The sequence below is a fragment of the Chelonoidis abingdonii genome, chromosome 2 (assembly GCF_003597395.2).
Source record: "Chelonoidis abingdonii isolate Lonesome George chromosome 2, CheloAbing_2.0, whole genome shotgun sequence".
Lineage (NCBI taxonomy): Eukaryota > Metazoa > Chordata > Testudines > Testudinidae > Chelonoidis > Chelonoidis abingdonii.
In genome coordinates this window covers 119,171,662-119,183,037 of record NC_133770.1, presented here as the reverse complement: position 1 = coordinate 119,183,037, position 11,376 = coordinate 119,171,662, and positions in this window count along the sequence as shown.

Below are 11,376 nucleotides of genomic sequence, written 5' to 3'. Positions count from 1 at the left end.
GTTTATCAATTAATTCCAAAACCACCTCTAGTGACACTTCAATCTGTGATAGTTCCTCAGATTTGTCATCTACAAAAGCTGGCTCAGGTTTGGGAATCTCGCTAACATCCTGAGCCATGAAGACTGAACCAAAGAATCCATTTAGTTTCTCCGCAATGACTTTATCATCTTTAAGTGCTCCTTTTGTATCTCTATCATCCAGGGGTCCCACTGGTTGTTTAGCAGGCTTCTTGCTTCTGATGTACTTGAAAACATTTTGTTTTTACCTTTTGAGTTTTTGGCTAGCTGTTCTTCAAACTCCTCTTTGGCTTTTCTTATTACATTTTTACACTTAATTTGGCAGTGTTTATGCTCCTTTCTATTTACCTCACTAGGATTTGACTTCCAGTTTTTAAAAGATAATAGTATTTTTTAATACACCATTCATTGTAAATCAAGAAAATTAGGAAAGCCTGTTGGAAAAGATACATAGAAAGTTGAATCCTTAAGAGTTACTTTTCCATGTAGGCAACTAGTTGTAGTTGCCATAGTGGATTTGTCTATCTGTTCAGTAGGAAAGACAGTATAATTGTATTACAGCTGTGCCTCATTCTCTATATTGGATGCTAATTTACCATGGGAAATCCAAAGTGACAGTGATTACTGAATTTACAAGCCCTTAATGATCTAGGACCAGGTACCTGTTATGTCAGAAATGGCCTTTCTCTCTCTTTGCCGCCTCAAACCGATGTTTGACAAGAATGTTTTAGCTGCCTGTCCCAAGGTGGAGTTTGCCAGACCCCGAGGCATGCAATTCTCATTGCTTTCTGGAAGTAGATCCTGTTATAAATCTATCTAAGTCTCAGTTTGGTCTAATTTTAAAGCAGGCTGTAGAACATATGCATTTTTGTTCTATCAAGTTTTCTTAAAAATGAAGTTTTGGGGACATCTGGTATTTAGCTCATCAGAATGGTCTCCTGATCTATTTTCTTCAGGGTTGTTAGGACCAAACTATGACTTGCAGTGTGGGTGCACTATAGGGATGGGGAAGGGCTGAACAAGTTGAAATGAGATCCATATATGTTCCTTTATTTTATTGTGCTTGCCAAGTAGCTGCTGTAAATGCCCCGAAGGTACAGACAAAAAGAGACAGCATAATTGAACAAGCTGGAGCAGGTAAGTTTTAATGTTAACTCCCCTTGTACACTGCAGGAAGTAGAAAAACAAAAAGATGAATTAGGAAAGACTTGATAAAATAAATTGATGATGGATTTACAATCTGTCCTGTGTAAAGGCTGACATGTAGCCCTAAAAGCTCTTTCAAGCAGGAGTAACAACTGGAGCTGGGCAAAATTTTTCAGTGAAAAATACAGATTCAACTACACCAAAATGTTTCATGAATTTGTGTTGATTTTGCTGAATTGTTTGTTTGGAAACAAAACAAATGTGTTTTTTAAACTACTTTGTTTAAAACATTCCTTTTATTTTTAAAAATTCAAAAATACTTAAGTGGTTGAAATTGGGAAAAAAACAATGTTTTGTTTGACCCCAATTTTTTTAATTTTGAAAATGTTTGTTTTTGGTGTGACGCAAAATTACTCTTTTTAAAAAGAAAAAAAACAAAAACAAAAAAACCCAACAACTTTCCAAAATTGCCAGTGAACGGACAAATCAGTTGTGGGTGTGTGTTGGTTTTTTTTTTAACCCAGCTATAGTGACAACATAGTTAGCCAGCAAAACATCAAATTAGAAAGAGGATAAACATAATATTTAGCATATTCAGATTGTTGCCTTTTTCACACTAACCCTTAATGGGTGCCAGCATAATCACAAACTCATCCATGACGTTCTTTAAACAAAATTAATAAATGCCATATAAGAGGTCTAGAGAGGAGATAGAGTTTGGGGATCCTAGGCATCGCCCTTTATATAGGGAAGATTGTAAATGCACAACCTAGTACAGAGGTGGCCAAACTTATTGGCCTTCTGAGCTGCATACGACAATCTTCAGAAATTTGAGAGCCAGTGCACACCTGCTTGGGGCACCAGCCCCACTCCTGCTGAAGCCTCAAGCCCCGGCAAGTGCGCCCCGCAGGGCTGAAGCTACAAGACCCGCCCCCCTCCTTCCCGCTGGGCAGAAGCCCCTACCCCACCACCCTGCTGCAAGGCAGAGGTCCTGAGCTCCCCCCACCCTCGAGCTTGGTAGGTGGAAATGGGGGAGGAGGAGTGTGTAAGAGGGGTCTGCAGGCTGCACTTTAATGGTAAAAGAGCCGCATGTGGCTCATAAGCACTGTTTGTCCACCCTGACCTAGTAAATCTCCCCTTGACTCACTGCCTTCCCATCACTGTACAAGGAAATTTCAGTTATTGTGTCCCTGGATGGATGCTGTTATATAATGTCCTGATTCTTTATTCATGATTTCTGTTTGACAGTGAAAACTTGTTTTCTCAGTTAAACAGTGGAGGTAGAGAAGGGAGAACTGAAATAAATGTGAGGCTGGAAGAAGCAGAGTGTTATACATCAGTTGTGATTGGTATTTTTTGGGCTGGGGGCAAGTGGAGGTGGGGAAGATTGTATTAATTACAAACAGGTCAGGGCAAAGTGCTCTTTGTATCAGATGTCCGGAGCCAAAATCCTCCCATCACACCTGTGTAATTCCCATTGCTCTTTAACCCTATTGCATTCCCTGGGTGAGGGCTGAATTTGGCTCCTTGTGTCCTATAAGTATTACCTGGATTTTCTTTCTTAACCCAAATATGACATCTATTACCTTGTGCTTAAATGTCACAACTAAGCATCAAAACAACAACAAAGGTAAGTAGAATTTGTATATTATATATGTGTGTATCTTTTTTATAAAGGCTAATTTTAGATGTAATCATTTTAGTTTACAAAAGTTAAGCACGCTTTTCATAGACAGAATACATAAAATTCTTACCAAAGGACATCTGAGCAGCTTCCAGGGATGACTTACTTCCTAGTCCCAAAATATTTTGCTGATCTCAGCAACGCTCACTTGACTCCCACCATATTTGAGCCAGGAATATCTGTTTCCTCTAGTAGTGATGCTTTCAGCTCACCAGCTGTACTTCTGTCCCTTTCTCATGTTTCCTTTGCTTCTCTTCAATTTCTCATCCTTTCTTTTAAATTTTATTCAATTATTTTTCTCTACTAATTTTCTCATGGATATCATCTTTCTGATTTTTTTTTTTTCCTGCCACAGGTTTCTCTGTACATGTGAGACATCTTTTTAATGCTGGGCCACAAAACTTTGTGGAGGCATAAATTTGGCAGCTTCATGTGATTTCTTCTTGCAGTTTCATCCCAGGCTATACAATTCCCAATACTTTGACCCACAGGGACCTTGGAGATACTTGCTAGCCAACAGAAATCCCTGGGCCTTGTGGAATAGAAACAATGACTATTGCCAATAACAATTCTGTTTTCTGGATGCCTGTCTTTCATAAGGTGACCAGATGTTCTGATTTTATAGGGACGGTCCTTATTTTTGGGTCTTTTTCTTATATAGGCTCCTATTACCCCCCCATCCCCGTCCTGATTTTTCACATTTGCTGTCTGGTCACCTGTCTTTCATAGTCTGGGAGGCCTGATTCCTGCCTTTTCTCTTCAGTTCACTGGGAAAAAAATGTGAAAAGAAAAACCCTATGGACTTTGTCCTGTCAGCCACTGCTGTTCCACTCCCTGTCTGATTAACTGTCAAACCATAGTGTTATGACTCTGAATTGTTTGTTTGCAGGCAACTTTTGAGGGCAAGAAATAGATTGTCTGTTGTTAATACTACAGTACTGCTCTTCTAATTTGGCTTATATTTTCACTCCCCTACTCATGAGTCCTCATGCTTCATTCTTCAGGTCTTCCTACTTGCCCAATGTGTTTCTTATTCAAAGGCTTGTAAATTCTGAGTGGGTGCCTGTGGGATTGTCTAATGCCTCACTGTGATACTCTGTTTGCATTTCTTAGTTAAGACATGGCTTAGTGTCTCACAGGGTCAGCCCCTTAATCTGTCCGAAGTCTTTTGGGGCGGCAGGTTGGGGTCAGGGCCGCCCAGAGGTTTCAGGGGGCTTGGGGTCTTCGCCTCCAACCCCCCCAGGTCTTCGAGGCATTTCAGCAGCAGGTCCCGGAGTGGAAGGACCCCTCACCACCGAATTGCCTCCGAAGACCTGGAGTGGAGGAAGCTCTGGGGGCTCCTGCAGGGCCCAGGGCCTGGGGCAAATTGCCCCACTTGCCCCCCCACCTCTGGGCGGTCCTTGTTGAGGTAAATCTTTTTCAGTTAGAAGGGAAATTTGCTTTATCTGCCTGGGCCACTTTCTTCATTAGGCTGATGCTCTCACTCCCAAGTTGTAAGAATTCGGTTTTCTTCCTGCATTCCCCAGGATGACACCAATTAATACCTTAATTCTCTTCTGGTTTTTGGACATCTATTCCTTAATGCTTCCTGGACACTTACATTTCCTGTTGTGTTCTTGAGTAATCTACTGTATGAACATAGAGACTCAATTGTGTTGTGAGATAATATGAAGTAGGTGGTGTAGTCTGGTATAGTTTCACTAAATTCTATGGAGCTATGTCTATTTACACAACCTGAAGATCTTGCACATAGTAGTGAAGCTGCCCCTTCTTTCTCAAACATGCACTGAACAGTTGAGAAGAGCATTAGTAGCCTCCCGATACTTCAGTGAACTTTTGAAGAATTTGAGCTTGTGGTGTGATGAGCCTAAAAGAAATCTTTTCAACATGCTGGTCTTTGCTCTGGGCTTAAAAAAACAACATATACAATTATACAAAGACAAAACAAGGAAAAAAATCTGAGTCGCTTAAAGGCGGTTTTGTTTGACCTGCTTACGTTTGTTCTACAAAATTCGCCATTGTAGTTGCCAGATTAAAATATACACTGGCTAATTCTTTTTAATATTATGGCCCACTACATCATCCAAACTATGCTCGATTGTAGAACAAAGAACTATTATGTACTGTTCAGCTCCTTGTTGTAGTTGTCAACTGGTCTTTTGGTAATGAATGAACCTAAATTGCTTTCTGTAATTAAATCTGTAGTCAAGTTGAGAAAACTGGCAGAAATATCTACTCCTTTTAACAATCTTTTGATACAGGTATATTCATGTTTAAGTTTTTAGAAAGGTTATCAAAACAATTTTAATAAAAATACCTTTGATTTAAGAGCAGAAATATATCTGTAATCACAGAACCTTTTAAGAACGATATCCAGAAGATTAAAGGACTAATCTATGAAAAAAGAGCACAGTAGTTTTAAAATAGGCTTAAACTTTGTGTGTAAGTGAGTGGGTCTGATTGTGTACCGTTATGTCCATTTTACGCTGGTGTAACTTCACAGAAATTAATAGAGTTGTACTGGCATAAAACGGGGCAAATGAAGTGATGAATCAATCCAGTTGTCTTTTGCATGTGTTGTTTAGCCCTGCATGCTACTATAAGTTATAGGTGTGCTCCATTTTACTGATGTGTCATCCATAATTCCAAACATTAACCATTGGGGAAAATGAAGAAGCGGGACAACATTACAGCAAGTTTCTAATTTGACTAATAGGTATGTGGATTACAGTGATACTGCATACTAGAGGTTTAAATACTTAAATACCACCTATTATGGAAGCTACATAACATTATTTTGGGAAATATCAGGTGGTTTCACAAAATGTTTCTTCTTGGAGAGAATAAATGTCAACTTTATTGAATTTTGTATTAAATAGTCTGCGTGGGCTTGGTTCTGTAGCTACTGCAAAAGATAAAATGAATAAATAAGAGTTGTGGCTTTTCATTAGGGCCAAATGCTGCTCATCTCAGTCCCATAATTAGTCCCCAGGACCTAAGTTTGTATCCATTTTGCTGTATTATACACTCCACAGATAACTTGCTGACAGAAAGTCTCTGCACCTTAGGGTACATCTACACTGCACTATTATTTCGAATTAGCTTAAACCGATATTACAAAACAGATCTAATAAAATCGGTTTAGCGCATCCACAGTGGGATCACGAAATCGATTGTTTGCGTCCATGGTCCAAAGCTACCATCGATTTCAGGAGCGGTGCACTGTTGTGGTAGCTGTTCCTCAGCTTATCCCATAGTTTCCCACTTCCGGATTGAGAGACGTGCCTGATGGGGGCCAGAAACATTGCCTCGGTGGTGCTGGTTTATTAGCCTCACCCCTCCCTTGTAAGGCAGCAGACAACCCTTTGATGGCGCCTTTCCCGGAGTGGCATTGAGCAAACGCATAGCACAGCAATTATTGGCCCTGAGATCACACAGTTTCTGCCGTTGTCAACACCCGCGTTACTCATCTGCCAGCAAGCATTCAGTACACAAGGGTGACATTGTACTGGTACTCAGAAATTATTTATTTTTACTTCTCTTTCACGTTGACTGGGGGGAGGGGAAGAGACTGACGAGCTGTTCCGTGACCACGCAAGACACCGTTGTAATTTTAAGCTACAGACATTTTGGCGCTAGCAAGAATGCAAATAGTTTTCAAGGATGCGTGGGAGACTGGTAGCTGTAGTTCCTCATTACCCTCCCTCATGAGCTCCGTTGAGTCTACTGGCTATATCCCGTTACGGTTGTCACGCACGCCGCTGATTTGTTTGTATCCTCCTGGAGTATTTTAATTCAAAAACGCTTTGCATTTCCTTGTCCTTTAACGTGGCTCTGATATTAAAAAGATTCTCACATACAGCGTCAGATCTAGTATCTCCCCGTAAGGAGGTTCAATGCAGGAGCTCTTTTGCATTTTGACTGGCCCTATCCCACAGTTGCGTGTCTGATCAGACCGCCCTGATGTGAGTGGGAGCGGGGGAAAGCAGGAAATGTCATTCTAAAGGGCTCGGGGCTTTTCCTGTTTACCGGCACTCCGCATCCGAGTTCGGATTGCGGACCAGAGCGGTCAGTGGTGCACTGTGGGATACCTCTAGGAGGCTAATAATGTCGATTTCCGTCCACACGAACCCTAATCCGAGTGATCACTTTCGAATTTAGTGCTACTCCTCTCGTCTGGGAGGAGTTCCGAAATCGATTTAAGGAGCCGTTTAACTCGATATTAATGACGACGTCGTGTGAACGGGTACAGCGTTAAATCTGTATATCGGCCATTAAACCGATTTAAAGTCGCAGTGTAGACCTGGCCTTAGTTTACTCACTTTCAATATTATCTGTCAATGCTGTATGTACAGAGAAACTTTATTAATACTAGTGAAATGGAAATTTATCTGTAAAATGGCTAAAATGTTGCATGCTAAATATGATGGAATTATGTAGTAATTTCTGGCCATGTGAATGAATGTAGCACTCTCAAACAGTGTAAATTTTTGTTACATAGAAAGAAGGAAATCAGTGGTGGTGGTTTTTCTAAAACAGGCATCATTAAGTTGTGTTGACTGCTTCCAAGGTCAGTATATACTCCATCCTGACTGGCTCAGTAGAAATCAATAGATTTTCTTTGAACTTATGGTGCAGAAAATCTAATAATATATACACACACTGGAAGGGAATCTGTAGAGCATGGGACTATGAGTTGGCACACATAGGGTTCTGTTCCAGCTACTGTCAGGGTTTTGTTGTGCTACTATCTTGCTCTGGACCTTTGGCAAGTTCCAGTCTTGTCCCTTATTTTGCTTCTCTAACAATGGGAATAATACTCAGAAGAGTGTGTGAAACATTATGAATGTTTGTAAGGCTCTTTGAGAGCCTTGGGGCTTTTCTATGCTTGAAACGTTCTGGCGGCACAAGTCCAGCACTATAGTGCTTCATTGGATACTCACTAGACTGATGGGAGGGTTCTCCCATTGATGTATGTAATCTGCCTCCCTGAGAGGTGGGAGCTAGATCGTCAGAACAATTCTTATTCCAGTGGTTATTCCAGTCTTTATTCGCTCAGGGGTGTGTTTTTTTTTTTATACCCTTGAGCAGCGTAGCTGAGTCCTATGTTAGTGCAAAATAATTGCTATTATGCATGTGTGTTTCATGGAAGGCTCATCAGAATCTTAAGACTTTTTTGTTGGGGGGAGGGAGGGATTCTTTATCCTCCACCCAGGGCGGCTCCAGGCACCAGCTTGCTAAGCGCGTACCTGGGGCGGCAAGCCACGGGGGGCGCTCTGCCAGTCACCGCGAGGGCAGCAGGCAGGTTGCCTTTGGCGGCATGCCTGCGGAGGGTCTGCTGGTCCCGCGGCTTCGGCGGACCTCCCGCAGGCAAGCTGCTGAAGACAGCCAGCCTGCCTGCCATACTTGGGGCGGCAAAATACTTAGAACCGCCCCTGCCTCCACCCATTAACAATTTTGTTTTTAAAAGTTAATATTGCATCCAAGAAAATCCTGGCATAAATTGAAAGAGTTCTGGATAGTTCTGATGAGTTATTTCAGGTTAATTCCTCTGAGAGGAATAACAATTAATACAGGAATAATTTAGAGCCTGATCTGATTAGGACTATTTACGTAAGTGAAATCAGCAAACTCTTCTACATACTGGCTTATTTGGCCTCTTAGACAGTAGATTCCTTGGGTGTGGACAGTTTCCTTGTACCTGTCTGCAGAGTATCAATTCATAGTGTTCTAAGTAATAATAATTCAAATTCTTCATGCAAGACATATTTGGTTACAAGGATATTGAAGTTCCATAATTGATGGACTATACATCAAAATGATCTAAACATTATTACATCATGGATAGGTGAAATAAAGGTGTACCCTATTTTGTGAGAGGTTCTGATTTAAGAAAAACATTTAATTTTATTTTTAGTCTAAGGTATCAGTTTTAATTCAGTGTCAAATGTCTGGATTTAAACAAAAGGGCACTTTTCCATTATTTGCATGCATTGGCTATTCTGAAGAGGGGAATTAGAATGGAAATGAACAATATTATCTGTCTGTCACTGCATCTCTTATTGTAGAAACATTAGAAAATGCCACCCATATAAACCTAAACATGGAGACCATTGCAAGAGATGTGAAAGGAAAGTGGCTAAAACTGTCTCAATGAAAAATATCTTTGGTAGAAATTTTCTAACAATAGAAAGGAGATGGACTTTGAATAAGTAAAACTAGCAAGCCACCAAACTGTGCTTGGTTTCTTTGTACCTAATGGAAGTTATGACAGAGATAGCTACTGTGTTGTAGATGAAATAAATTAATCACTTTTTCACATGGCAAAAACAGCAATTTTGGACTACAACTTCGCCTAAGATCTCCTCTGAAAAGAGTAACAATTTACAACAAATTAAAATGTTTCTAGTACATCCAACCAAGGCTTAGTTGAGCTGTGTCACACTGCAGATAAGTCTCATTTCATGTAAGATTATAAGATAATGCTTTAGCCACCCAACCACTTAAAGCAGCACTTTAAAATAAAACAGTTGGTTTTATTGTATTCAAAATATATTGTCTTAAAAATGTGTAAGCAGTGATACAATTAGGACTTGTTCATTCTTCAAAAGCAATATTTTCTGTTGCAAACAAATCCATGTTATTGTTTATAAGAGCACACTTTTTCTAAGTTGTGCTATGGCTGGGTGAGATTCATGTTGAACCACAGATGGAAAAAAACACATGGATGAGACCATCTATTGTGGTTTCATCTGATATTTTGGTCTGCCCTTTTAAAAAAAAAAAAGACCTTATTTTCTGTTGAAGAAGGTTCTTTGGTTTTCATTTCTGATTACAAGAATCCGATGAAGAAATGACAAGACAATTATAGGGTTTAACTCCTTCACAAGTGTCAGTAGACAAGAATGTGTTACAGCTGGAAATTTTCCCTGTAGGCACAGGTACCATATAGGTGTGTCTGTAAGCTGTATTTCCAGTGCATTTTAAAGGGAACACAATCTGACACTTCTCTTAAAAATAAAGTATTTTCATTATTAAACAGAAAATTAAATTTAAATTGAGCACTATTATAATGGCAGATACCAGTGTTGTAGCTAAGGATGAGACACACACACACACCTCTTCTTAGGCTTGATCTACACTTAAAATTTAGATAGACCTAGTTGTGTAACTGTGCAAAATTTTGCACCTTGAACACCATAGTTGGGCCAGCCTGACCTCTGGTATAGTCTCCTACCTATTTACTGCCAGGTGGAAGAACTTCTTTGTTGATGTAGAAAGCATCTACCCCAGGGGTTCTTAACTTTCCTCTTTCTGAGCTGTCCTCCCCCCGCCCTACCAACGTGCTGTAAAGACTCCAGGGTCCAGCGGGGTGAGGGGGACTCTGGTGGCTGGAGTTCAGAACCCCAAGTGGGAGGGGCAGCCTCAGGCATAGGCGTAGTTTGACTTCTATTTTGGGGATGGGGGCCGGGGCAAGGCCTGGTGGGGCTCGGGCCAGCTCTGTATGGTAGGGTTCAGGAAGAAAGCACCGCCTCCACCCCCTGACTCACCTCAGGAGGCCACCAGCCTGTCTGGGTTGTGGGGCAAGGAGGGGGTAGGGTGCAACCAAAAATCATAACTCAAAGCAGGAGGCTCAGCTCAGAAAGTTTGAAAACCACTCAGGGTGCAGGCAGGGGATAGCTGGGGGCTGTGTACAGGTAGGGGATAGCAAGGAGCTATATGCTGGAAGGTCCTCTTCCAGCCCCACAGCCACCCACAATTGCTGCTCCCTGAGGGCTCTCTGCTGGCCCTGGAGCTGGATCCTCCCACCTCAGTGGCACTTACCAGCTGCGTCAAATGGACCTGGTTGCTGAGGAGCAGCCACAGCTCCAGGCATCAGCAGGAGACAGGCAAGCGCTGCAATTGCCTGCTCCATAGCACCATCGAGAGCTGCGGTTGACCTGCACTGCCCGACTCCAGCTTTCAGCCTCTGACCTGGCCAGGCCTCAAGGGAACTGGGGAGAGAAGGAGGGGCGGTGGAGCTGTCCCTGGGACTGCCCCACTCTGGCTCTGCAGTTTTGGGGGGCAACACTCCTGTGGTCCCCCCCTCAATCTCTGCCTGTCGGCTCAGGGCTCCAGCCCCGCAGGGAACACCAGGGCTCTTCTGAAATGGATTGTGGCTCCCTGGGGGGCTGCAGACCCCCAGTTGAGAACCACTGGTCTAACCTGCAGTACAGCAGCAGGATAGCTGCAATTCTGTACCTGTGCTGCTGTAGTGTAGACATGGGCTTAGTTGTTCCTAACTTTCTAAAAATAATTAATTTGGAATTGAAATTTCTCCTTCTTGGTTTTAGCTCCAAAATTTTATTTTAGGGGGAAGTTTTGATAAAATCCAGTCACTACTTTTTAGTTATCCATGTGTTTTAAAAAATAGTGTTCCACTTCAAAAACACGATTCAGATTCTCTTTTCATTCAGCCAGGTTTTAAAGGCTTTAAGTTTGGGTCCTGTTTTTGAAGCACTGAGTGCCCTGAGCAGCCTATTAGGACT